Consider the following 23802-nt stretch of genomic DNA (forward strand, 5'->3'; position numbering starts at 1 on the left):
AAATTTATTCAAATTTGAAATGTAAATTAATTCTTTTTTCCCCTGGCCCCCAACACAGTGTCAGAGAGCTGATGTGGCCCTCCTGCCAAAAACTTTGGACACCTCTGGGCTAGAGCACCTCTGACACTCTAGCCCATTATTCTCCTCTCCTCCACTCTATGTCTTGTGCTTCATTTTCCCCCTTCAAACCCTCCTTCATTCCTCTCTTCAAAGGGGGGGGGGGAGAAGAAGCAACAGAACCACTCTCTGCAATCTGCCACCTGAGGTCACTGCTTCAGTGGGCTGTGGAGACAGGCTGCCCCAAGTTGACTTTACCAGCTGTTTTTAGCTGCATCCTTTTCCATTACCAGATGCCACCTTATGCCATTTTGCAACTGCCTGGCAGAAACTGGTGTAAAAGGAGAAGTTGTCCTTGCCCTTTGTTTTTCCTCGAGTCTTGTGGGGAAGGGGGCTTCCTGTTCAGGTTGCAAGTGTAGCCACAGCTGGATTCCAAACTGGACAAGCCCTTTTTCCAAACCTATTCTTACGAATGCTCCAGCTGACCACTTCTCCTGTCTGTCCCAAACCCTGTTCCCCTGTGTGCTGTTGCTTGGTCCCTTCAAATTCCCCCCCCCCCGACTTATTTAAACACTCAAATTTCCCAGCCCGTAGTGGGGGAGGGGGGAAAGCTGCTGAAACCCATGTGAAATGAGGCAATCTCTACTTCCTTTAAGGCAGCATAATAAGCAGCAGAAACTGTTTTCTGCCAACAAGTCCATTGTTTGAGGATGTTGGTAACAAATATTGGAGCTGTTCGGTTTCCTTTAGAGTGGACCAATTTGGCAAAAGCCGGTTTCTCTACCAAAGAGCAGGCACCGCAGAGTTCTTGGCAAATCCATCGCGGCACGACCACGGGTGCATCGAGGCATTGCTGACCCCACTCTTTTGAGGCTTAGGCCTGCACAGTCTGAACGGTACTGTATTCAGGATTATGGATCTTAGATGAGAGAGATCCCCCCTGGAGACTTGGCAGTCATTACTTTGACCAAGCTTCCGTGGTCTCCCATCCATGCCTTCTATCCCCTATTGCAGTACTTCCTTTGATCTCTGCCTTGCCTCACTTCTTTTTCCTCTTGCCACCTTAAAACTGTTGCCATGCTGTTTCCTGCCCCCTCCCTTTCTTCCACTTGACCTGAAAGGATAGTAGTGGCAGAATACCACCATAGCAGTACATGCTGAGTGGCCACTCCTTTGCCACCACTCTTGCATGTTGGGCTCTTGAAGCTGGCTCCCATGTTGTAGGCTGGGGTTTGAGATGGATCTTCAACAAGATGAAAACCTCTGCTTCCTAGTAGCATAAAACTGCTGAGATCTGGGACTGGCTAAATGCATTAAGAATAGTGTGTGTGAGAGAGAATAATCTGTTCCTTTTCGTGGTCTGCAGGAGAGCTGGGGTGAGGGAAATTGAACAGTACATCCTGGACTCCAGCTTCATCCTTCGAAGATATTTTAAGTGGTTAGCGGTCCTGTTACCTTTTGTACCAAAGGAGTCTTGGAAGGGCAGCTAAAGGAGTGTCATGTTTTATCTGGTGTGCTCCCTGGGGCATTTGGTGGGCCGCTGTGAGATACAGGAAGCTGGACTAGATGGGCCTATGGCCTGATCCAGTGGGGCTGTTCTTATGTTCTTATGTTCTTATGTTCATCCAAGAATACAATGGACCACAAAAAAAAATGAGTAAAAGGGAGGTGTTGGTTGCTCTATCTGCCAGATATCTTCCTTCCCTCCCCAAATGGCAGGAGTGAATTGTGAAAACCAGCACTTCCCAGACGCCTGGTCGGTTCCACTGCAGGGAAACAGAATGAACTGTGGTCTCTTTCTTGCAAGGAAAATAGTGATGGGCTGGAGACAATGATTGTTTAGCACAGAGTTGAAGGTGGCTCTGGAGGAAAATCAACACTTGTAACTGCGCGGCCCCAGTTTAGACTCTGGCAAATATGCTCTGCAGGTGTTCCTAATGTTTCAGTACGTTTGACAGAAGTTGACAATAGAAGAAAGGGTGTGTGTGTGTGTGTGTGTGTGTGTGTGTGTGTGTGTGTGTGTGTGTGTGTGTGTGTGTGTTCACGGCAGAGGGAGTGCTTCCTCTCTGAGGTTACTCTCAGTGCTCTTAAAACCAATGGACTGTCTCCAGGCTTAGAGGCAGTATAGATGTGACAAGTTGGACCAACACAGAGGTGATTCTGTGCCCTGTTTGTGGAGCTTCCTTGTGATGAGTATGACTGTTGTTCTCTCCAGCTTGGTGTGATGAAGGAGCTCCCTTTGCTTCCTCCTCTCTTCTTGTTTGTGTTCCTTGAGGTAAAACTGCGTAAAGTTGGTAGGAAAAAGGCTTCATCCTGATGCCTTGAAATCGCCACCATAGCAGAAAGAGTGCCTGGCACAGTAGACAAGCCACTGTGTGGATTTGCTGTTATCTCTGTTTGAGTCCAGCCAGGACAATAGTCCTAACCGGCCCACCTTCTGGAGTGGGCATGCATGCAACGATTGGCCGTCTAAGCCCACCAGAACCAGGTCAGAGGGCATGTAGTGGATGCCCAGGTGCTCATGAACTACCCAATTAGAAGGACCACAATGACATTGGCCCTAAATTGCTTCAGGTCAAGCACAAGGATATCTGAGTGTGCTCCAGCTCGGCTCTGTCAGAGAAAGCATCTTTGCCTGGCCAACCATTTTACCCATCTCTTGGGGATCACCGAAGTGTCATGGACTCTTCAAGCAGTCCTGAAATAAGGACCGGATAGAGGACAGCTGTGTTAATTTGGGTGGCCGAACTTGCTTAACGTAAGAGCCGCATATGATAAACTTCAGATGTTTGAGAGCTGCGATATTTAAGCAGCATTTAAATTCTTAAATATATTTACTTAGCCTTAATGTTCAAGGTATGTTGTAATCAGTGGACTCTCAGTTTATACCTGGTAAAAAATGATAAAGCTTGCAAGTTTATTTACCTTTTATATTAACTGTGATGCAAACAGGAACTCAGCCAACATAGTTTGAAGAGCTTCACATTATATGTCAAAGAGCTGCATGTGGCTACTCGTGAGCCACAGTTTGGCCACCCCCTATGCTACATGGTTAGTAATGTTGGCAACCTTCAGTCTCGTAAGACTCTGGTATCGCGCTCTGAAAGGTGGTTCTGGAACAGTGTCTAGTGTGACTGAAAAGGCCGATTCAGGAGTGACAATCCCTTCCACACTGGGAGCAAGTGAAGTCTGTCCCTGGTCAGTCTCCCTGGCTATGGGCCTTCCTTCTTAGCCTCAGACTGTTGGCCAAGTGTCTCTTCAAACTGGGAAAGGCCATGCTGCACAGCCTGCCTCCAAACGGGCCGCTCAGAGGCCAGGGTTTCCCACTTGTTGAGGTCCATCCCTAAGGCCTTCAGATCCCTCTTGCAGATGTCCTTGTATTGCAGCTGTGGTCTACCTGTAGGGTGCTTTCCTTGCACGAGTTTTCCATAGACGAGATCCTTAGAGTTGTGGGGAATTGACCAGATAACTGGGAGGGAGGTTTTTTAAGGCTGGTTTCTCTCTCTCTCTCTCTCTCTCTCTCTCTCTTTCTCCCTGGCTGTGTCCTCAGGGTGGCAGTGGAGACTACTGAATTTGACCCTGGCATGGAGCAGATCTGGGGGATATAGGAAGGCACTTAAGCTTGTGCTCCACCCACACCCGCACAGGCAGTGTCTTCTGTTCCAGTGGACTCTCTGAAGTCTAGAGACAGATCTTGAGCCCTTCTGCATGCAACATCTCTGCCTTGAGCCTGCCAAATGTGTCACTTTGCAAGCATTTGAATAAACTGGTTTTGCAGTGATTCAGGAGCTGCAGCACAGTGGCATGTATAGCCTGCCTGCAGGGGAACTCTGGCATGTGAAATTTGTGACCAATTAAATTGTGCGGCTCCTGTGTTACAGTGGGGAAATGACCACACTGCTGCAGGACTCGGTGTGCCCTGCAGAAAAGCAGCCCCTCCGACACGGCAGCTCACTGGCGCACTCCGATGATCCTCTTTTTTTCCTTCCCAGAAATAACCCAGTGAATGACTCAGCTGATGTCAGTTCTTTCACATGAACTGTAGAGGCAGTGGCTGGGAGGAAGCGGAGAAAGAGCTGACGCTGTGATTTCTGCCAACAGCCTGGGCAAAGAATGGCTGTCTTCTCCTAGAGACTGTGTGCCCTGAGCTCATGGCCACCTCGAATAGATGTGAACCAAACACAGCCTCAGCAGTGCTCTAGGCTGGCGATGCTCTGATGCTCTGTGTTGCTGGAGGCCGAGCATCCCTGCTCCGCCAATGTCAGCCTCTTTGTGCTCTCCCCCACTTAGTCAAAGAGCTATTTCTGACTTTGCGCCTGTTAACCCCCTGTGTGCCACAGCCCACAAGATGCACCAAGCATGTCAGCTCTTGCCTGCACAGTAGGCTTAAAGGGAGAGCTGTGTGGGATTAATCTCAGAACACCAGAAAGGTCTCTTACTTCCTAGATTTGCTTTCTGCCAGTGCACGAAAGGCCGTTAGGAGTCTGTGCAGGAGTAGGCTGCAGAGCAGCTGCTTGCATGCAAAAAGGCAATGCAGTAGTGTCAGAGAGAGGGCTGGGGAAAGCCCTAGCCTGAAACCCAAGAGAGTTGCTGCCAGTCTGTGTTGGGCAACCTAGCAGAGGATGGGACTCGGTAGGCAGCAGCTTTTAATGTAACTTTTTTTTCATAAGGTTGTCTGTCCAGCCGGATGGAGGTGTCCCTCTCCCACCAGTGACATTAGCACCAGCAGCCTTGTATCCTTCCCCCAGGCTGAAAGGACCCTTTGAGCTCTGGGCGAATTCCTCTGGAAAGGCTCCTCTCTGTCCTTGTGTGTGTCAGCATGGACAACACCCAGCTCAATCAGTGGCGTCGCTAGCAGGGTGCGGGGAGCGGGCCGCACCGGGTGACACGCACGGGGGGGTGATGCGTACTGGGGGGTGACATGCTAAAATCACGGTGCTTAAGAGTAACCCCATCATATTATATACCGTTGGATGTGGAATATCGAGCTGAATGTAGTGCAATAAACCAGAGTGAAATATCTCCTTTCTATCAAAAGTTATGGTCAAAAAACTGGAGAACAAAAAATGCATGGATCCCTATAGAAAGTGAAAGTGAGCCGTATCGTGTGTTTACTCGCAAGTAGGCGAACTTGCCTTAGTCTGTCGGAAAGGGCAGGCTGAGATCCCACACAGGGTGACGCAAACCCTGGTGACACCACTGAGCTCAATGGACTGAATCAGAATAAGACAGTTTCATAGAGTGCTGTTTTGTGCCTTTGGTGGATGACCTGCTTCCGGCCACTCCTTTAACTCACAAAAGGGTGATATCGCAGCCTGAACCTGCAAACTAGTCATTTGGAAGATGTGCGCCCTTCCTTTCGATGAAACACTCTCCAGCAGTCTTACAATGGATCGTGTCAAGGCAAAAATCTACTCAGCAGCCCTTGTTCCTCTGACTGGCCGCAGTGGCTGGAGTGACCTCCTGCAAGTTCTTTCTGGAAGGGAGGAGGGAAGCCGGCTTCTAACCCTGTGGTTAATGTCTGTGTGGGTGGGAGGGATGAAGAACCTCCGGCTGCGCTTCTGAAAAGGAAGGAGGAAAGTCAGGTGACCCCCCACAGCATGATTTCAAGTTCACGAGGGACAGTAAGCAGCTGAATTATGAAAGGAAAGCAATTCCCCCCCCCCATTGCTGTCCAGCGGTTCGGGTGTGTTTTGGGTGTGGGGTGAGCCGTTTGAAATTCTCCTTTTGGGGCACAAAAGGTTAAGAACCTCTAGATTCTCAGCCTGATGGTGTGTTCTTATGGCTTCACAAAAAGGATGATGCACATCCATTTAGAGTCTATTAGCTGTTATTACTCAGAATAGCTCTATGAAACCAGTGCTGGCCCAAGACCTCCTGACACCTAGCATTCCAAATGCTCCCCTTACCCAAGATGTCCCAGCCTCTGCTTCTCTCCCTCCCCAGTGTTCTCACTCAGCGGTCTCTTCCCCTCTATGCTTCCTCTTCCAATCTGTCTGCCTCCACTGCTCCTCTGCCTCCTTCCACTGCCTCGATTGGAAATGAGGCAGACAGAGATGGGCAGCCCTCCTTCAACCAAGCCGTCGCCTGAGGCGAGTGCTTCAGTTGGCCTCATGGATGGACCCGGCCTTGCAGGGGGAAACTTTGTGAACAGAGGCGGTAAATCAGATGAACAGCATGGTGGGTCCTGGCTCAGATGTAGAATACTGGCTTTGTGTGCGGAAGATTCAAAGTCCAATCCTCAGCATCTCCAGCGAAGTGGAGAAAAAAAACCCCTCCCTGCCTAAAACTCTGAAGAGTCAGTGCAGACAATGCTGAGTCCAATGAACCAATAGCAACCCCCTCAGCAGGTTCTCCGGTTGTGTCCAGAGATGCTGAACCAGTCAGTGCATCACAGTTCTAGATCTGATGCCTACATGGTAGAGCTGGTGTCTCATGGCTTGGATTCAGCCCAAAGAATTATTGTACACAGGCCGTCTGTCCTTTCTCTTCTGCTCACCTCAAGGGCACCGCAGCACAGAGGCTTCATGCAGGTCCGTAAGCGTTGATTTTCCTGCATCAGAGCAAGGGGATGGAGCTCCATGATAGGGATGCCAAAAGGAATGAGGGGAGACATCTAAAATGGCTGACACTTTGGCATAGTGGGTGCAAAAATTCTGGCTGGACGGAATGAGGTGGAAAGGTGCAGTGGCTTCCGAGGGGCGCAAATGTCCTGAGCCGAGCAAGCGGAGGACCTGCTCAAACCTGAACCAGGTTCCTCCAAGAAAACAACTGGAGTTAGTTCTACAGTATCACTTTGAGAGCCAGAAGCGGCTTCCTCCGTCGCATGGCCTGTTGCCACACACCCCGCTTGCCAAACTCCCTTCTTGGGAAAACATCCTGACACGCACAGACGTGAAATGCACACCAAGCCAAATGCAGAAGTGAGAACCGCAAGGGGAAAAATGAACCGTGGAAATTATGGTGCGCCGAGAGACGTGGAGAGGAGCTGGCGTGTACAGCTCAGCGAGGGAGGAGACAGCGCCGTGTTCCTGGTTCGCCCTCAGGCATGTGGCAACTGAGCCAGCAAAGGCCCAGTTCAAGCCACAGCAGCACCCAAATTCCCCCCCTTTTGATGTTTCCCACGCCCCAACTGTGGCCATCTCCACTTCCTCCATCACCCACCACATCTTCAAAAATGTCTGAGCCGAGAAAATTTGGGGAGTTTCACTACCACGTTTGAAAACCTGGTTGGCAGCACAGAGGAGACAGAAGGAGGTGACAATCCTCCTTGCAGTCACTGAACCGCAAACAGGAACGGGGCCGCAGAAGTCATCCCTAACTCCTACTCCAGCAATGTATTATTCCGCAGCGGTGCTGGAGGAGGAGGTAGGCTTAGGGCTGGCCCATCCTTGAGGCCAACTGGGGCAATCGCCTCAGGCAACAGATTGGTGAGAGGCACCCATCCCTTCTCTGCCTTCTTCCCACCACTGCTTCTCTTTCTATTACCTGATTAGAAAAGGGGGACAGAGAGAGAGAGGAATTGTGGAGGGGAGGAGAGGGCAGAGCTTGAGCATAGGAGGAGCAGAGGCTGCCACATCATCAGGTAAGGGGGCATGCTGCCTCAAGGGGCAGGAGCTCTCAGACTGGCCCTAGGTAGGCTCTGCCATCTTTTTCTTGCTTCCCCTCCAAGAAGAGCGAGGAGAAACAGGATGGGGTAGCGGCCATTAGCAGAACAAAACACCGGGAACCCATTCACCCACTTCCTCAATCCACTGCTCAGTGTGGGCAATTCAATCTGATTTATGGCTGGGCCCCCTTGAGCAAGAAAAGTAGGGTGTGCTGGAACCAGGCACAATCGCATTCAGGCTCTCAGTACCCAGAGAAGAACATGCCAGCCTGCGGAAAATGCACAAGGCAAAAGAAACTGTGGCGCAAGCTTGAAACTGGCCCCCAGCCAGCTCAGTCTGCACAAATGGTTGGTTGGCAACCTTCAGTCTCGAAAGACTATGGTATAAGCCTATAGCACCTGGTATTCCCAGGCGGTCTCCCATCCAAGTACTAACCAGGCCTGACCCTGCTTAGCTTCCGAGATCAGACAAGATCGGGAGATAGTGTTCAGTATAGGGAGATGGTTGGCAACCTTCAGTCTTGAAAGACTATGGTATAAGCCTACAGCACCTGGTATTCCCAGGTGGTCTCCCATCCAAGTACTAACCAGGCCTGACCCTGCTTAGCTTCCAAGATCAGACGAGATCGGGCATGGAAATACTATGGTATAAGCCTACAGCACCTGGTATTCCCAGGCGGTCTCCCATCCAAGTACTAACCAGGCCTGACCCTGCTTAGCTTCCAAAATCAGACGAGATTGGCATGGAAAGACTATGGTATAAGCCTACAGCACCTGGTATTCCCAGGAGGTCATCCATCCAAGTACTAACCAGGCCTGACCTTGCTTAGCTACCGAGATCAGATGAGATCGGGCATGTGCAGGGTAACAGTTGCACAAAACGTCCACTGAATCCAAGCTCCCTTCCGGAGTTGTTTTTGGTGGCTTCATTTTTCACTGTTCTTGGAGGCTGGGCCAAGGTTGGGGTCAAATTAATTCCCAAGCAAACAAGCCACTCAGCTGTAGCCTGAATGATGGAGTGTGATGGTCCAACACTGACCACTCCCACACAACTGGAACTGACCTGCCACAGCTGGGGCTTTGCTTTCTGTGTACACAAAGCAGGTGGAACCCAAAACACAACCCGCTCCCATTCTGACATGTCTCCAGCAACGAAAGGTCAGCCGACAATGTTCTCAGGGGCTTAATATTGATAGTCTGATCGCTAAAGGGCCCAGTTGCTTCTGGAAGGAGACCGATCGAGCAGGGAGCTTCCAAGTATAGCATCAGAATACACCTGATTTTGTGTTTGTCAAATACTCCAAGCGCTACCACCTCAGATGTCCTTCTCTGACCTAAGGAGCAGGGTGTCCAGGTCAGGCACATCCACAGGTGTATAATTTCTGCACATCTGTTCATTTAAATGAGGCACACACAAGATAAATTCCACAAGTATTGTGCTCCATGTTAGTTACTAGCAGGGATTTTCTCCAGGTTGCCAAATGTCTTGGATCAGCCCTCCACAGCTGCCAAGGATCTCCAGGAAAAGCCACACACCCTGAAAGCCGGGGCAGAAGGATCATCGCACCTCCCTCGCCTGGCTCACAGCCCGCTCTAGTTACTATTAACTAATGATGAGGCATTGTGGGCTGCTTAGACGTGACTCCATGTGATCCTGACTGGGTCAGCTGAGCTGGACAAGGGGGAAGGGAGGAGGGAGAATGGAAGAACTGTGTGTATTCCCGTTTTGAGTGACAAATCTCTCATCTCTCCAAACAGTTCCCTTATTTGCACTGCTCAAGGCCCGCGTTCTGAGGTTTGGTTCCCCAAAATGAATGGAGTAGCAAACTTGGGAGTGCAGTTGAGCAAACCTGTATTACAGACAAGGAATAAACTGGACATTGTATGGCAACATTGTACGTGAATAGTGTTTGAACTACAGGAAGGGCAGAGGGCCCCCCCCCCCAACACCCTCACTTTTCATGCTGCTTCCTTATTTTTAGATGGCTCCAGAGGGCCATGATTTTGTCAGCGTTGGTGAGAGTTTTGGGGTGAAGCTTGATTTCATTAAAGACCTCCCCTGGCTTTCAGCATTGGTGGCACTGATATCCAGGTAGGGCCAGCTGAACTAGGGCCCTAGTTCATCTGGCCCTACCTGGATATCGGTGCCAGCAATGCGGAAAGCCAGGGGAGAGGGCAAGTCTTTAATGAAACTAAACTACGGCCCTAGTTGCCCGGGTCCTAAACTAGGTCAAGCCTAAGAAGCCCCATCTGATAACATTACTCTAATAAGTGTACTGCATTATTCTAACAGCAAGGACAAAGATTATACTGTATATTAAAGCTTTATATTTGCATACAGTCATAGGCAAAAGTCATAGGCAAAAGTCTCATCTGTCATCAAATTATGTCAAATGTGAACCTATTTGGAGACCTTGCATGCGGGGAGGCTCATCTAAACTGTAGTTTAACTCTTCTCAGGCAAAGAGAAAGTAGAAGACTTTCGAGATTACAAGCCACTGAGTTCTATATTACTCTCCCTGGAATGTATCTAAACCAGTTCAAGTGTCTGACCCAGTTTCTCATCCTCTTGGGAAAGTTAATGCAGCAGTCTGAGAATATTAAAAAAAAAAAAGCCTGATGCACCTGAACTCAACATTGAAATAGTTGGGGGTTTTTACCTTCTTTTTGCCATACTTTTAGAACTGCTTTTAAGTGCCTAACAGTCCAATCTTATCCATCCCCCTCCCCCCCACCAATGCCAAAATAGTAACTGTTGCATCCTATAGTGGGGGGGCGGTTGCAGAGGTTTCCTCTGGGTAAGGCTTTATGGTGCAGAGAGGTCTACTCAGACATGCGCTAGCTAAATACCTTTATGGCGGAGCTCCAGGACTGATGCTAGAAGGTAAGTAAAGGATTGGGCCCTGTTTGTATTTCTTGTTGGCATCCTTCAGTCTCGGAAGACTATGGTGTCACGCTCTGAATGGTGGTTCTGGAACAGAGTGTCCTCTCTAGTGTGCGAAGCCTGGGTAAAGTAGGTATGGAGGATAGGCTGTTACCCATGCAGCAAATCCCCCCTCTCCACGTCACTGAAATGGTCCAATGGAAAGGCAGAGGCCAATACGGTTGGTTCCAGCGGCGTCGCAGGAGTTGCCAGAACGTGACTGTGTTCAGCCATGAACTGCCTCAGGGGCTCCGGCTCCGGATTTTGCCTAGAGGTTGACTCCTGAAGCCTCTTCCATAACTGGATGTAGCCACAAGGCAGTGGAGGTTTGGGATCCGAGTTTTCCTTCTCTCAGATGAGCTGCCTTCCCAGGCTGACAAGTCCCATCTACCCGGTGGCTGTTTAGTCACCTCTTACACAAGTACAGCCAAACCGAGGGCCTATTCTTATCCCCAGGGGATGTGTGTATTTACACATCCCTTTACCCAACTCACAACTTAGCTTCAATGCATGCACATGAAACGGCATGTATCCTGGCAGCACTCCCCTCCCCTTGTCTGAAGCATTTGTCTTGTGTCTCTTTGTAGATTGTGAGCACCTCAAGGCAGGGACTCCATCTTCTGTTTACACATATGAAGCTATAATAAATGTAGAGCCAGGATGGTATAGTGGTTCTGGTGTTAGACCTGGAAGATCCAGGTTCAAGTCCCTCCTCAGCTACGAAGGTGACATTGGGCCTGGGTGACGTTGGGCCAGCCACTCTCTTTCAGCCTCACCTACTTCACAGGGCATGTTTGCTCCAAAGTAAATCCCACTGTGTCCGGCAGACCTTCCTCCCCAAACCCTCTCAGACCAAGGAGTCAAAATTTCCGGGGCAGAGAATGAGACAGCACCAAGGCAGTAAGTCTCATGGCATTTTTAGAAGTTAAACTCATCCAGCGGTTTGCTTGAGGTCATCCCTGACTGCTGTTCAGGTCGCTTAGATTAGATTGGGTGGTGAAAGACAATAATTCTTGTGCAGTGCTATAATTTCCCCCATTTCTGCTTCTGCAGACTCCACTTCAGCAGTTTCTCTCCCACACTCAGGCACATCTGAGGCTGCTTGATGCTCAGTGCGCAAAGGGGGGGGGGAGCTGTGACAAGATTTATTTGCATGTCCCAGACACCCACTCTCCTCCCCAATGGTTCACAAATGAAAACAGAGGTGTCTGCCCACCACTGGTAGATTCCAATCAAGGCTCGCTTGAGTGAAGGTAGGTCCTTTGGGCATTCATTTGCTTTGCAATCACCTGCTTTTCACTGACTTAGAAGGTCCATACTGGATCTTTCAGTAAAGTTCCTCTAGGAAAACTAAGGCTGCAATGCCTGATCTTGTCTGATCTCGGAAGCTAAGCAGGGTCAGGCCTGGTTAGTACTTTGGATGGGAGACCACCTTGGAATGCAGGGTGCCGTAGGCTTATACCATAGTCTTTCCAGACTGAAGGTTGCCAACCAATCCTAACCACACTTTCCTGAGACTAAGCCCCATTGAACAAAATAGAACTTAATTCTGAGTAGACCTGGTTAGGCTTGTGGCCTAAGTGCTTGGCAAGCTGCTCATCTGTGTTGCGTTGTCCAGTCCAGAGGAGCAGCACCAGGACATTTCCTTGTTGCTTCCCTGGATTTCTGATGAGCTTCATAGGGAGAGGGCATTTCTCAGTGGGTAGAACACAGCATGCGGAATGTCCCTGGTTCAGTGCCTACATGTCCAGGGAAGGCTGAGGCATGGGGCAATACATTTTTATTATATAAAATATAATCTTACTTAACAAGTAATATTTATTTATTTACCAAAAACCCACCTTGATCCATTTCTAGTAATGTGGCAGCCTTAATGAATTGCCTCAAGGCTTGAGGGGCTTAGTGATGTGACCCAACCTTCACCTGCCCCCCACGACCTGTCATTGATGGATTTGGGGGGGGGGGGAACACACCTGAAAAAAAAAGTTGTTCAAACATTTCTCTCCCTATATTTTCAGAAGCTTGCAAACTGCAGGAGCTCAGCTCTTTGCAGGGCAGTTAGCAGCTATCTGATTTTTTGAATAGCCTCAAGGCTTGAGACAATTAGGGCACAAGCCTACCCAGGTCTACTCAGAAGTAAGTCCTATTTTGTTCAATGGGGCTTACTCTCAGGAAAGTGTGGGTAGGATTGCAGCCTTAGTTTCTGATCTTTCCATCATCCACATTTTCATTGGGACAGGCCAGGAATAGCCAGGATTCTAGAGGTGGGGGACAACGACTATTTTTTCAAGGGGGGGGGAACACAATGATGTCAGGTATCTATACTGGTGAGCAAAATGAAAGGATAAGTATGGAGAAACATCAAATACCCAAAACTCCAAACATCAAATACCCATAACTCCCCAAAAGGCCAAAAGAGAAAATAATGTGGTTTTGTTTTTTTTAAAGATGCATTCATTAGCTGCAAAGCAATGTAACAACAATTTGCATAGAATAAATGCATCTCTGCATGCAATGTAAAATGTGTTGCCTACATAGAAATAACACGCAACAGATCCTTTCATTTACACACCAGTGCAATACACAGGCCTGTAACCCTGCAAAAGTAAAACATATCACTGTGACGCAGGTAGTATTTACTTGTATTGAAAGTGCCTATTTAACACCTATATAGCGCCTATCTAACACCTATCTAACACATATATAGTACCTATCTAGCACCTACATAACACCTATTTAACACCTATATAGCACCTAACACCTATCTAGCACCTATCTAACACCTATCTAGCATCTATGTCGCGCCTATCTAACACCTACCTAACACCTATTTAACGCCTATATAGCACCTATTTAACGCCTATCTGCCTATATAACACCTATTTAACACCTATATAGCATCTGTCCAACGCCTATCTAGTGCCTATTTAACACCTATCTAGCACCTATATAGTGCCTATCTAGCACCTACATAACACCTGTATAGTGCCTATATAACACCTATATAGCACCTATCTAGCGCCTATATAATGCCTATATAGTGCCTATATAATGTCTATCTAACACCTATATTAAAGATGTTGATACAAAAAAATTGACGGTGTTAATATAAAAAATTAAATCACTTTAATCCAATTCATGCGCAAGTCTCTTCCCTGGGGGCTGGGGGATAAGAATAGGCCCTCAGTTTGGCTGTACTTGTTGTAATAGGTGACTAAACAGCCACCGGGTAGATGGGACTCGATAGCCTGGGAAGGCAGCTCATCTGAGAGAAGGAAAGCTCTGATCTCAAACCTCCACTGCCTTGTGGCTACATCCAGTTATGGAAAAGGCTTCAGGAGTCAACCTGGAGGCAAAATTCAGAGCCGGAGTCCCTGAGGCAGTTCGTGGCTGAACGCAGTCACGTTCTGGCAACTCCTGCAACGCTGCTAGAACCAACCGTATTGGCTTCTGCCTTTCCATTGGACCATTTCAGCAACGTGGAGAGGGGGGATTTGCTGCATGGGTAACAGCCTATCCTCCATATCTACTTTACCCAGGCTTCGCACACTGGAGAGGACCCTCTGTTCCAGAACCACTATTCAGAGTGCGATACCATAGTCTTCCGAGACTGAAGGATGCCAACAACAACTATATAGCGCCTATTTCACCTATATAGCGCCTGTCTAGCACTTATTTATCACCTATATAGCACCTATATAGCATTTGTCGAAGACACATTGCTGATGCATTGATATGTATTAAAATAAAATTTATTTACTTTACATCAAAGCAAAGGGAAAGATATGCTAGTCAAATACAGTAACACCATCAGAACACTAGTTTTTTTTACATTATTCATTACTTTTTAGAAGCAAAGTACGGAAGATTTGACTTTATTGACTCTACCTAGTTGAGCTGAATCCTCCCAGCTTTCTGAGTTCAATCTCCTTAGAACCAGGGCTGAATCCAGTGTCTGGGTAGACCTGGGCTCCCACTTGAGCTTATCGCCTCTGTGGCCATTTGCTGGGTGGGTAGACCTGGGCTCCCGTCTAGACTTGGAGCCCAGGTCTACCTATTTGGGTAGACCTGGGCTCCTGATTGCGCTTAACGCCTCTGTGGCTGTTTGCTGGGTTGGTAGACCTGGGCTCCCATTCCAGCCAATCTCCTTGACACCCACCCAGTGGGTATTCCCCTTACACCAACCTGGCGGGTGCCCTTCTCTGCTGGCAGGACAGTTGTGGGGGTCTGCACCCATAGCCTCCCCCGGATCCGCCCCTGCTTAGAACCTTTCCCACACTCAAGTTCTTGATTCTCTTTAGCTCAAATGCTTTCCATGTTTTCTCCCACCAGAAAAAGGGTCTCCCCAGTCCCCACGCAGCAGCCATTAATTTTAAAAGTACATCTGAAAGGCAAGAACCTGCCCCCAGGATTTCTCCAAACAGAAACATTTCTCCCTGCCCCCCCCCACAGCAGTACCATTATAGTAATTAGCATGTTCCACAGTAGAAGAAATAGCACCTCCCTTCCCCCAGCCAGGACAAGTAGAAATCTCTCCCAACCTTCTGGTAGCTGCTCTTGACCAGCCCTGCTCTCCATGTGCTCTGGATGGGGGCAGGGTGACCAGAGGTCATAACTTCCAAGGAGCCCCCCCAGGACCCCTGATCTACTCACTCTCCACACACCCACTCTCTCTCTCCTCCCCAATCCCTGCCAAAAGCACCTTCCTGCGCACAAAAAATGTGGCAAAAAGGGCTTCAAATCATCCCAACTGACACCAGATTAGATAAAGAGGACAGATTTGGAAAAATGCTAGGGGGGCAAACTGCTGGCTCGGGGGGGGCAAACATTGGAGGTTCTGCAGGACCCACTGGGTCCCAACCCACCGTTTGAGAAACACTGATATAGACAGTATATCTATCTATCCATCTATTTCTGGAACCTGATAAATCACTGACCTTTAGGGGCAGGGTTGTGGTAGGACACCTACTTTGCATGCAGAAGGTATCAAGTTCAATCCCTGACAACATTTCAAGGTCAGAGGGGCGAAAAGACCCCCCCCCCATCTAAAATCCTGGAAAGTTGCTGCCTGTCACTCAGGCAATACTGAGCTGGATGCCCCAGTGTTCTGACTCAGTAGGCAGCTGTTTCATGTGTTCTTTAGGCACATCTAGGGTTGTGGTAGGTAGAACACTAGTTTTGCATAAGATCGCAGGTTCTAAGATCCCTGGCAGCACGCCCAGGTAGGACTGAGAAACGACTCCTGTCTGAAACCCTGGAGAGATGTTGCCAGTCAGTATCTAGAGACAATACTGAGCTGCACAGACCAAGGGTCTGACTCATCATAAGGTAGCTTTGGGGCCCCAGAATCGGGGCCACAGAAAAGGTGGCAAGCCCAGTGGTAAAATTCAGCTACCTGAATCTCCATGGGGTTTGGGATTCCATACATGGTCCCTGGGATGATCTGAGGTCACATATACATTCCCAGAAATCCTCTGTTCTATAGCATATTGTACCTTCAGCTGTCAAGCTGTCGACAGGTGTTCTTGATAAACAGCCACTCAGAGATTCAGAACAGTGCCCACTTGACTTAACTGCGCAAGTAACTATGGCAACAGAGGACAGTCTGTGCAATGATGGTGAAGCTTGGAAGCCATCTGCAGAAACCGACTGCAAAAATGTTACTCAGTTGGCGCCAGTAAAAATCAGGTTCCCTGCCATCCTCCTTGCAGAAGCCCTCAGGAGTCTAGCTTGGTTGCTTAGCTCCGTTTCATAACTCACAGCACAGATACAAGACCCCCAGAGGAGGAGGGACCTTCCTGAGTTAGGGGTCTGGCTCCTTTCCTGCCCTACTAGGGTTGGTGTGGCATAGAGGCTAAGAGACTGTGCTGCGAATCCAAACTCTGGTTCAAAGCTCACCTCTCAGCCTCAGTCCTTTGAGCTGCAAAATGGGGATAACAATGCTTACCTTGCAGGGTTGGTGTACAGAGCACTCAGGAAGCACAGCACAAATGTGAAGTATTTCTTTACATAATGCTTTAAAAATACAATTCCACAAAGCAGGGAATGAATACAAACAAGGCAAAATAAATATTGAAATGGAAGAAGAGGTGGGGAATGGAGGAAGGACTTGCGCTTCTGGAATTGTGCTGGGTAAGCAGTGGTGCTGCTTATAGAGTTTGGCTGGCTAACTCGTGCTGCCCATAAAGCTGGTTAGAGTAGCACCAGTAGCTCCATAGGACCATTGGCTGCAAAAGAGGTGGGGCAGCAGCCAGATCACCTCCTGAGGTGTCTGACTCAGTTGGCCTCATGGTCAGGCCAGCCCTGAGTTGGATCCTAATATAATGCAAGGATTTTGCTGCTAAAAAATAGCTTTAGTGGTTAAAAACAGTTAATATTTACCCTGTCAACTCTTCGCCAATCTTTTACGGTGGGACTTGCCACCAAGTCCCTGTTCTGCTACTTCCTTGTTCTGGTGACCTTACTGGCAAGAGCAAAATGCCTTCAGCCCCCATCTCCGCCTACCGTAAGAATGCGCCTCTGTTTCTCCTGTAAATCTCCAGGCTGACCCTGACGTGAGCTCTCACAAAAACACAAATGCACACAGAGACTTCAGAACACCCTGCTCCAAGGTTAGTGGTGGTGACCCAGCAGAACACCTAACTGGGCGGCTGTACAAGGAGCCCTCACAATGCAGCAAAAGGAGATGAGGGAGAAAGGATGCAAAGCTGTTCTTGACAACTCAGGAAGGAATTAAGGCAAATAATATAATGGTACTTATTTCTGAGTAGACATGCATCAGATCGAGCTTTTAGTCAGCTAGGGCTTTCCTGCCATCAGAAATCTCAAAGTTTTTGGATGCACCCATCTGGTGATCCTAAAGGCACCTTCGCAGGTGCAGTTTTCTATCTGCCTTGTGATGGTGCGATCCTATGCATGTTTACTCAGAGGAAGTCTCACTTAGGGCTTATCCTAAGTAAGAGGGTTGCAGCCGCAAGTCACTGAAAAGCTTGTCGCCGGAGGTGTTAAAGAGAAGGAAACCAATCAACCAACAAATAGGCTTCTCAGTCTATAGTAGTTCTAGCTCATGAGGATCAGTCATGTGATTTCAGAAAGACAGACCTTTGTGCAGAAGAATGAGGAAGGACCAGAGAAGGCAAACTTAATTTGCTGCCTGTTTGCTAAGAGGGTTGGGAAGGCAGCCCTGTTATTATCTAAACAGGGTCACAATCTGGTCCTCTGTATTAGTAAATGAAAAACAACAATGCCCAGATCACAAAGTAGGCATATTGTCTAATCCGGGGATCTTCCGTTTGTATGGAGCTGGAACCCACAACATGGGACCCACCATGAAGATCACCGCAAGTGACAGGGGTGGGCGCCAAAGTAGCAACAGGTCCCTGTCTTTCCTTGCTTGGTGGCTGATCTGAGTAGCCCTGTAGGGCTGCCTGGGGCATTGCTCGAGGTAAGGGGACTGAAATCCCCTTACTCCAAGTTGTGTCCCAGGACACACCAAACCTGCGCTGGATACAGAGCGAGCCAGTTCCAGCACAGGTTAGGATTGCACCCCGAGGCTCTCTCGATTACTAATTAAATTATGTCACCCTAATTGTAAAAACTGAAACAAATGAGTCCAATAGACCCGAACAATTTTGTTTTTCATCCAGAAAGAGATTCATCGTGCAGGAGTTCCTAAAAGCCACTCTGTCCACTCCAATCGCATGGCTAGGAGGACTGAGTTCACTTTAAACCACTGGTTGGCATCCTTCAGTCTCAGAAGACTATGGTGTCACGCTCTGAATGGTGGTTCTGGAACACAGTGTCCTCTCTAGTGCGTGAAGCCTGGGTAAAGTAGGTATGGAGGATAGGCTGTTAGCCATGCAGCAAATCCCCCCTCTCCACGTCGCTGAAATGGTCCAATGGAAAGGCAGAGGCCAATACGGTTGGTTCCAGGGGCGTCGCAGGAGTTGCCAGAACGTGACTGTGTTCAGCCATGAACTGCCTCAGGGACTCCAGCTCCGGATTTTGCCTCGAGGTTGACTCCTGAAGCCTTTTCCATAACTGGATGTAGCCACAAGGCAGTGGAGGTTTGGGATCAGAGTTTTCCTTCTCTCAGATGAGCTGCCTTCCCAGGCTATCGAGTCCCATCTACCTGGTGGCTGTTTAGTCGTCTCTTACGACAAGTACAGCCAAACTGAGGGCCTATTCTTATCCCCAGCCCCCAGGGGAACCACTGGACACTGCAGATTACTGTGCCAATTCCATATGGGAAGACAGTAATCCTAGGGCACACTACCGGGATTTCCGTAAGCAAGCTGTCTGTGGCAGTCATTTCAATCATGCAGAATAATCCGTACCTGAAATGACAGAACAATAATGTCAAAAGTGGGCCAGGTAAGGAAGAGCTCAAGCAAGCTGTTTCTTTTGATCATCCCCCAAATAAGCCAGACTCTTGCTTGGCTGAACCCCGACAAACCCTGGCTTATATTGAGCTCCTCCTTGTGCGCCTTCCGACTGGAACAAAAATTGAACTGAGCTCCCAGTTTAGGAGGACGCTGCTTATTTCATTGGCAGCTGCAGGGCAGAGCTATTAAAAAACCCAAATCCCTGCAGGGCAGAGGGCGTTCTGAAATCCCAGCATTTCCAGGAAATCCTATCTTTTGTCCTTGCACCTCCCCCAGCAAATGATAACCTTTCGGCACCCTCTGATCACATCTGCTGAGAAAGCAGGCAAGACTTGGGCATCGTGTATATGTATACACTTATTTCATATCTTAAGGGCTTGTCTCTTTCTCTTTCATTTTTAGCTGGAAGCTGAAGCAGTCGTCTGTGCCGGGCAGTGTACTTGCCAGCTGATCCCTAAATTTAGCCACTGCTACTGGCTGACCTTGCCATTCACAAAATCTAGAGCACAGTTCCATAGCCTCTGACATCTCAGTGAAACACAAATGATAACACCTCTGTTCTTCTACCCTGTGTTTACATGCATATATACCAGAGACTAGAAACATCCAGGCTCTACGAAAAGATTTAACATCCAGAGACTTTGGCTGAACTCAGAAGAATGACAACTTTAACAACAAATCCCCAAGTCCCCAGTGGCATCAATATGAACCCTGATCTTCCAGGGCTGGCCCATTCATGAGGCCAATTGAGACAGTTGCCTAAGGCAGCGGGTTGATGGTTTAGTTTGATTTGCACATGGGTTTCTTAGGCCTTGTTCTCACTGAGGTGCTCTGGAATCAGGACCAGCTTGTCTATGAGGTTGACTGAGGCCTCAGGCAGTCGAGGTGCCCTCTTCCATCCTCCCACTCCCTGGTCTGGACACAGAAGAGAAGGACTGAGCAAAAAAGAGAATGTGGAAAAGAGGTAGGCACTCTAGTCCACAACTCTCCTCTATATTTCCTATTCTGCTCCTCCCCCCTTATCATTTTCCAATGCAGAGTGTAGAAGGGCTAGTACATCACCAGGCAAAAGGGGGCACAGTTTGACAATCTGATTCAGGTGCCAGGGGGTCTTGGATTGGTTCTGTCTGGAAGGTACTGTTTCAGACTGGAAGTGAAGATATAAATCTTGGGGCAATTGACAATGGAGGGGAGGTGCCAAATGTCTTCAGAGGTGCTCAAGACCAGCGTTTCTCAAACTGTCATGTCTCCACCAACAATTCCAGGTTGCCAAGCTCCCATTCCTGTTCCTGGAGACATGATCCAGGGCCCAATCCTATCCAACGTTCCAGCACCAATACAGCTGCAATGCAGCCCCAAGGTAAGGGAACAAAAGTTCCCTTACCTTGAAGAGGTCTCCATGACTGCCCCTCTACCACAGGATGCAGTGCACATGCCATTGTCACGACTGCATCGGTGCTGGAACGTTGGATAGGATTGGGCCCCCAATCTTCTCCCCTCTTTCCGTCTAGCCACCCCTCCTCTACCCTATTTAACCTAGTCCAGCCACCTGCAAGTTCTCCTCTGCTCATCATCCATCAACATATTGGAGTAAAGAAGACTAGCAATAATGCCCCTAGGCCAATTTTTCAGTTTGCCTCCTGCAGAACCTGACACATCTCGGCTCCGGTCCTTTGAAAAAAAGTTTCAAAGGTAGCACTTGAGCTCTCCTGTGGATGACTGCTCCTGCTCTAGGACAAGTCCCAGCTCCACTCCAGTCCCCCTCATCTACACCTCTGGCTCCAGCCATCCCCACACTTGAGCAAACAGAAGTCACAGCATGGACTTTGGAGCGATTATGAAATCTATTGAGCAAGAGTCACTGTTGCCATCCTCTCTGCAACTATACCGTCTTGCATTCCTCACTTCTTCAAATGATAGGAAGTTCTAAGGGCAGACCCCCCTTTTTAGGAGGATCACTTCCCTTGTGAGAGAGAACAATGTAGACTTAGGGTGGTTTTGTAATGTCTCTTGCTTTACAGATATAGACATTGAAAGGGGGGTGGAGCTGCAGCACAACCTGGAAAGCTACCTGATCCCCCCTCTGGTTCACTGCGTCTCTATGGCTGTTTCAATTGTGGAAGTGTAGGATTTCCACGTTTGATTTAAAGGAATCATGGGTATGAAGGAGCTCCTTCTTCTGCACATTGCTTGTAAATCAAACCTGCACTTCCATATTTGAAGCAGGCAGGGACCAGGCAGGAGGTAGGTGCTCCACTTTCAGCTTTCTTTTAGAAGGCTGGAAGAAGGCGATGGCTGTGGCAGACTTGGAGTGAGGGGCACCCCCAATCCACCGTTCTCTTCTCCCCTGCCGCTGATGGAACCTGGATCATCTTGCCTAATTGGTGGAGCACCCCTGGGGACAGCTGACAAGGCATCCAGGGAGATGCAATACAGTCATTCCCCCCCCCCCCCCCGCATCTGCGAGGGTTACATTCCTGCTGCTACCATGGATAAACAAAACTACGGATACCAGCAAATACTTACTGTTGCCCCATGCAAGCCATCAAAAGTGCACTTTTACAGGGGCTTTGACATAAATGTTGGTGGTTCAGAGTAGACATAACTCATAAAAAACCACCAAGCATATACAAGTTGGACCTTGGTATCCGCAAGGGATCTGTTCCCAGACACATACACAATGTATTGGCAACCTTCAGTCTCGAAAGACTATGGTATCGCGCTCTGAAAGGTGGTTCTGGCACAGCGTCTAGTGTGGCTGAAAAGGCCAATCCGGGAGTGACAATCCCTTCCACACCGGGAGCAAGTGCAGTCTGTCCCTGGTCTGTCTCCCTGGCTATGGGCCTTCCTTCTTTGCCTCTTAGTCTCAGACTGTTGGCAAAGTGTCTCTTCAAACTGGGAAAGGCCATGCTGCACAGCCTGCCTCCAAGCGGGCCGCTCAGAGGCCAGGGTTTCCCACTTGTTGAGGTCCATCCCTAAGGCCTTCAGATCCCTCTTGCAGATGTCCTTGTATCGCAGCTGTGGTCTACCTGTAGGGCGCTTTCCTTGCACGAGTTCTCCATAGAGGAGATCCTTTGGGATCCGGCCATCATCCATTCTCACGACATGACCAAGCCAACGCAGGCGTCTCTGTTTCAGCAGTGAATACATGCTAGGGATTCCAGCACGTTCCAGGACTGTGTTGTTTGGAACTTTGTCCTGCCAGGTGATGCCGAGGATGCGTCGGAGGCAGCGCATGTGGAAAGCGCTCAGTTTCCTCTCCTGTTGTGGGCGAAGAGTCCATGACTCGCTGCAGTACAGAAGTGTACTCAGGACGCAAGCTCTGTAGACCTGGATCTTGGTATGTTCCGTCAGCTTCTTGTTGGACCAGACTCTCTTTGTGAGTCTGGAAAACGTGGTAGCTGCTTTACCGATGCGCCTGTTTAGCTCGGCATCGAGAGAATGAGTGTCGGAGATCGTTGAGCCAAGGTACACAAAGTCATGGACAACCTCCAGTTCATGCTCAGAGATTGTAATGCAGGGAGGTGAGTCCACATCCTGAACCATGACCTGTGTTTTCTTCAGGCTGATTGTCAGTCCAAAATCTTGGCAGGCCTTGCTAAAACGATCCATGAGCTGCTGGAGATCTTTGGCAGAGTGGGTAGTGACAGCTGCATCGTCGGCAAAGAGGAAGTCACGCAGACATTTCAGCTGGACTTTGGATTTTGCTCTCAGTCTGGAGAGGTTGAAGAGCTTTCCGTCTGATCTGGTCCGGAGATAGATGCCTTCTGTTGCAGTTCCAAAGGCCTGCTTCAGCAGGACAGCGAAGAAAATCCCAAACAAGGTTGGTGCAAGAACACAGCCCTGCTTCACTCCGCTTCGGATGTCAAAAGGGTCTGATGTGGAGCCATCGAAGACAACAGTGCCCTTCATGTCCTTGTGGAAGGATCTGATGATGCTGAGGAGCCTGGGTGGACATCCAATCTTGGGGAGAATCTTGAAGAGGCCGTCTCTGCTGACCAGGTCGAAAGCCTTTGTGAGATCTATGAAGGCTATAAAGAGTGGCTGTCGTTGTTCCCTGCATTTCTCCTGCAGTTGTCTAAGGGAGAATACCATATCAGTGGTGGACCTGTTGGCTCGGAATCCACACTGCGATTCTGGATAGACGCTCTCTGCAAGTACCTGGAGCCTCTTTAGTACAACTCGGGCAAACAGCTTTCCTACAACGCTAAGGAGAGAGATGCCGCGGTAGTTGTTGCAGTCACCCCTGTCACCTTTGTTCTTGTACAGCGTGATGATGTTTGCATCCCTCATGTCTTGAGGTACTCCACCTTCTCTCCAGCAGAGACAGAGGATTTCATGCAGCTCAGTGACGATGATCTCTTTGCAGCATTTTAGGACTTCAGCAGGGATGCTGTCTTTTCCAGGTGCCTTGCCAAAGTGCCTGAGTTTGCACTCTTTGCAGCATTTTAGGACTTCAGCAGGGATGCTGTCTTTTCCAGGTGCCTTGCCAGGTGCCAGAGTTGGTGCTGATAACAGTTCATGGCCCACTTGCTTAGGTCAGTTTGGCACTGGGAGGATGAACGAAAATGGCCAACGCCTGCTAGAGTTTTGCTGTCATCACGGTCTCTGTGTCAGCAACACATTCTTCAACACAAAGCCCCAACATAGAGTCTCTTGGAGACATCCAAGATCAAAGCACTGGCACCAGCTCGACCTGATCCTCACCAGACGCTCCAGCCTTCCCAGCATCAAGATCACACGCAGTTATCATGGTGCTGCCTGCGACACTGACCACTCCCTGGTGTGCAGCAGAGTGAAACTGCAAACAAAGCGACTGTATCACACGA

General features: G+C 48.9%; 1 pseudogene; it reads right to left on the reverse strand.

Annotated features, from left to right (window-relative positions):
- Positions 1-8428: 8428 nt before the first annotated feature.
- On the reverse strand, positions 8429-8545 carry LOC136633843 (5S ribosomal RNA; annotated as a pseudogene).
- Positions 8546-23802: the final 15257 nt, after the last annotated feature.

Source organism: Tiliqua scincoides, chromosome 13 (assembly GCF_035046505.1).
Source record: "Tiliqua scincoides isolate rTilSci1 chromosome 13, rTilSci1.hap2, whole genome shotgun sequence".
NCBI lineage: Eukaryota > Metazoa > Chordata > Lepidosauria > Squamata > Scincidae > Tiliqua > Tiliqua scincoides.